The sequence below is a fragment of the Haliaeetus albicilla genome, unplaced genomic scaffold (assembly GCF_947461875.1).
Source record: "Haliaeetus albicilla unplaced genomic scaffold, bHalAlb1.1 scaffold_121, whole genome shotgun sequence".
NCBI classification, from domain to species: Eukaryota; Metazoa; Chordata; class Aves; order Accipitriformes; family Accipitridae; genus Haliaeetus; species Haliaeetus albicilla.
The window spans coordinates 146,318-151,131 of NW_027212471.1; the positions used below are offsets into that span (position 1 = coordinate 146,318).

The window sequence follows — 4,814 nt, forward strand, 5'->3', positions numbered from 1 at the left end:
TGCCATAGCTGGTGTTCCTCTTTCACTATCTGCTATATTAAAGTCTAGTCAATGAATTCCAGCTTTATGTGAGGCCTGGGAATGTCCTGAGGAGGGAGGGGCAGAAAGATATTGGTGAAGAAGGTCCTCATAGTAGCAGGAAAGAAAATAAAGTCACAGAACAAGAGAGCAGACCCTGCCTTGTAGTTCTGCAAGCAAGCAAGCAAAGAAACAAAGATCTCCTGTAGAATAGAATTTTACATGGTGTGAAAGTTCTTGGGTTCCTTTTCCTTTCAGAATTCCTCCAAAGAAGATGAGCGTGAGTTTAGTCCAGCATCCCTTACTGTGGGCTGTAACCGGGTGAGTTTGTTTAAGTAAGGAATTCCTGGCTTGTTTCATTCGAATTGGTCATATGAAGTCAGAAGCTGCAAGGATGACATTGGTAATAGTTTTCCTTTAAAAGTGGCGTTTGGTATTTTCTAGCACGTGAGACTAGGAATTAGAACCACCGAAGAGCAGTAGGTCAGCAATGATTTTGTCTGTAAGCAATTCCCACCCACAGAGCCAGGCTACGTAGCTCTTTCAGAGCTGGGCTGTGAGATGGGAGCCTACCTCCAAACCAGTCTGCACTGCGATTGCTTTGAAAGCTCCCAGGCGTGATGTCAGTCAGAGTCTGGACCGACCTCTCGGTTTCAGGGTCTGCCGTTGGGTGTGCAGGGAGCGTGGAGAGAGCGAGCTTGTGTTTTTGTTCTTGCTGCTGTTTCTGACAGGGGCGCCTGTGGGATCTACCCTTGAACAAAGAACAGGAACTGGTCAGGCTGAGGGTGCGGTGCAGCTCCTGCAGCAACTGGACCAAATGGTAAACAAAGGAAACGTGGAGTCAGAAGGAAGAGGTCTGTCCAGGTTCTGGAGAAGGTACGAATACTGCAGCTACGAGCAGATGCAGTCCTGGCTCTGTCCGAGCCTGTGCCTGATTCTGGCAGTTCAGGTGATTCTACGTTCTCTTGAAGAATGGGTCCCTCTTTTCTGTGGTTAAACAAAAAAGTCTGCCAAGGCAAAGGAGCATTCAGGGGTGTCCTTTTGTCTTGTGGTAAGGTGCAGCATTGCCAGGAAATGTTCCTCTTCTGGGCTGTCTTTGGGGAAAAAACTCCTCATGGGGGACGGGGGGGCTTGAGGGGTGGGGGGGTGTTACTGACCTCAGTCACAGCCCTCGTAGGATGTGGCTTTTATCAGCTGCGGAGTGCCATCTTCAGCCCGGTTTCTAAAGGACTTTTACACACTCCCCCTTCTCAAGGGGCCTTCCTGGGAGGGACCTTCAGTCCCCTTAAGGCAAGTATGGCCTTTATTTGGCTGCTTAGCAACTGTGGCCTTTGTAACTTTGACTTCCGAAATGAAAGTAGCCCCCCCAACAGTTGCTGGGCACTGCTGACTAAAGGAGCGCTCTAAAGCTGTCGAAACAAGAGTGGTCTGTTCACTGCACAGCCCATGTTGAACGTTGGCAGTAACTGTTTGATAGGTGGGTTAGTTTTGGAAGGAATAAAACTCCTTGTTAATCCTAATGTATGCCAGTCCCCTTAACTATTGAGACTAGACCGTTACGGCACAGGTTGTTCTTTATGTTTCCTCTACTTTTTTGGTCTTCCTCTGTATTATTTTGTGCTGGGGATGTGTCTTTCTGGTGGACAGAAATTACCTTGTTACAATTCTCAGAGAAGTACTTCTCTACAAAGAAGAAGAAATAATGTGGGTTTTGTTATTGTTGTTTCCCCAGCATAATCTTCTCGCCACTACAGCATCTCTTTGTTGGAAAGAACTGACCTGGAAGTACTAATGGTTGTGGAAAGGTAAACTTGTAGCATGAATGTTGGGTTGTATTGTTTCTTTTGTAATTCAGCTTTACACATTGCTTGTCTCCGCTATTAAATGCTTTAAAATGAAATTCTGCTTTGTTTACGTTTTCAAATTAACATACTGAAGATGTTGGGTTAGAATGTCTTTTTCTTCACAACCTAGAGGTTTTGGAAAAAAGAGCGACAAGCTTTACGATGTTGATCCTTGAGTGTCATAAATCGGGAATTTTACATTTGAAAATCATTGTATGAGACTCTAATAAAACAAGCATCAGCTTGGCACTGTGTGTTATTTTAATCAGTCTTACCCCGGCAGAAAACACACCTTCCCTCCAAGAAGAAGTAGTAGAGGTTTCTAGTCTTGGATGGACTGCTGCCCTATGCTTCACAGCATTAAAAAGGTCAAAATTGGTGAAAATGTTTTGGATTAGATTTTACCACTCTGCTACAAGTGGTGTAATTATTTATGCCTTTGATAGGTAGTGGGATGAGGCTGGGAGTTAAGATTTCAGATGTGCCTAGGGCATGCTCAGGCAGCTTTTTGCCATCACGCTAGCGCATTTGCAATAAAATTCTTCAGCCCTCTCCGGAGCTGAGGCACCGTCAGCACCTACACGCACAATGCTGGTCTAACACATAACACTGTGTTACTGGTTGTTACTTTAGCAGTAGCAATGTGTGGCCGTCTGACGAGGTAATGTGTCTGGCAGAATGAGGCAATGTTCTAAAAGAGTCAGATGATAATGCAACACGGGGTCTGTTTGGCTTGTTCCCACTGTGGTGCACGGATTATCCCCCCTATATGCCTCTGTATTCATTCCCGGACTCCCATCAGCAGTGAAAGAATGCCTTCCCTCCAAGAAGAAATGGGGTTGAGAAACTGGTTCCATTTATGCCGTTCTCCTTAGGCCTGTCCCACAAACCGTGGTACAGGCTGAGTGCACCAGGTCCCTTCTGCTGGGGGGCTGTACAATGAGATGGCCAGCAGTGAGGACCAGGGAATGGCTAGAGAGTTGACCAGATGGAGAACAAGCCATAAATAAGGGAAGATATCCATGAGTTGATCTTCTTTAGCACTGGTTCTGTCAGGAGCAGGAGGATGTCCCGCTTCCCTGATCTTAGATGCAGCTGCATAAGAAAGGGCCTTTACCCTGTAAGAGCTGGGCTGGCTGAGGCTACAACCTACACACAAAGACATTTTGATGTCTCAGTCTGGAAAATGCCATTACAGAATTACGGGCAAGATGCGCATCCATTTTGGAAAATCATTTTAGACGATAAAGAACATGGGTTAATGAAATCTTAACAAAAATGGTTTTTATTTTAACTGGGATAGGCATTCTTTTAACTTTGAGAAAGCACCTTGTTCTTTAAAGCAGTGGCCGCCTTCTGAAAGGAAAGGGAAAGGTACTTAAAGAAGAACAAGCAGAAACAAGCAAGCTCTTCCCTCTCTTCCCCTTGGCATCCCATAAACCCTGGAAAAAGCCACACGCTTGCATCTGTTGTCCTAAAAGCGGATTTGGTACACGGTATGCAAGAGAACAATCTCACACAGGCGGGAGAGATACTGTTTTATTCTGCACAGGGTGCTCCGTGGACTTTGCACAAATCAAGCAGGCCGGATTCATCAGTTGTGTCCCTTTTATACAGTAACAATTGCATCTAATTTATTAAACTACTCCTACCTAATACATATTCAAACTATCTGATGCATGTGCGTAGCATTGTGTAACCCTGACGCATCGGATGCCTTCTCCGCACGTGCGGGGGTCTCGGCTGGCCTTTGGTGGTCTTCTGAGGAGGTATCCCCTCCTCGCTTTGACCGCTCAGTCGCTCTGTATCGGGTCAGCGCTCCATTTTCCTGCCAAGAGGGACGCGCCATCCATGAGGAAGAGCAGAAAGGATCAGCACTGGTGCTCCAGGTGAGGCACCGTTAAACAGGAAGACTAGAAAAGATCAGACTGATCTTGGCTAACTGACTAAATTTAAACCAGGACTCTCTAGCCTACCACAGGGTTTTCTGTATCTGACATCACTTCCAGCGGCACCTGGGCTCGTGGCACCGGTGCCGTATTGCTGGCACTGGTGACTGTGGACCTTGATGCTCCTAGCTGCTGAAGCCAGCGTGATCAGGCCGGAGAGCTCGTGGGTGAGGGAAGTCGGAACTGGGAAAGGCTTCTCCGTTTTTCCTCCTCCCGCAGGACGTTTTTGTGCTACTTACCCGCTCCCTCCCCAAAAGGGGGGATCTCCTCTGCTCCGGTGCTGCTTGTCCTGCTGCTGGCTTTGCTTTATTAGCGATTGACTTTCTTGGAGAGGATAAGTTTGTATGAAAATACTGTATAGACACCCGGTGCTCCTCTGATCGATGGTTGCTGTTACGGCTTGTTGGCAATTACAGTTGCAGTAGAGAGAGAGCTACCTCGCTAGATGCACAGTGTCCGTGTCGTCCCCCCCCGCACCCCCCCCCCCCCCCCCCCCCGAGGCAATCTGTGGCAGAGCGGAGCGGTTCAGGGGAGGAAGCCCCCATGGCCGTGTGTCGCAGGGGAGGCGAGGGACCCCCTTTTGTCTGCCGCCTCGCCCCCCCCCCCGGCTGGGGCAGCTCCCCAGGGCTTTGTGCGTGACGCCGCTGTCAGTCAGTGCCCCCCCCGCTGTGAGGGCAGCGCTGTCAGTCAGTCCCGGGGCGGACCAAAGGGGGTCCTCCCGTGCCCCCGCCGCACGGGGGTCGCCGCCAGGACAGAGCCGGCCCCGGCCCCGGCCCAGCCCTGGGGCTCTCCCGCTGCCCTTCCCGGGCGCCAGCGCAGCCTGCCGGGACAAGGGGGACCCGAGGACGGACGGACGGACGGACGGACGGAGCGGCGGGTGGCTCCCGGCGGAGAGAGCTTCCTCCAGAGGAGAGCCCTCGTCTCCGGGAGCTTCCTTGGAGCAGCCTGGGGCCGCTGCCCGGCTGTCACTGCGACTGGCAGTCGGTCGCCGAGGCGAGCTGCC

At 50.1% G+C, this 4,814-nt stretch overlaps 1 long non-coding RNA gene across 1 annotated transcript; it reads left to right on the forward strand.

The window, feature by feature from the left end:
* Positions 1 to 230: 230 nt before the first annotated feature.
* LOC138684175 (uncharacterized) lies at positions 231 to 1,833 on the forward strand. Its single transcript, XR_011323558.1, has 3 exons — positions 231 to 339; positions 750 to 967; positions 1,751 to 1,833. It is a non-coding gene; the product is annotated as an uncharacterized lncRNA (long non-coding RNA).
* The last annotated feature ends 2,981 nt before the right edge of the window (positions 1,834 to 4,814 follow it).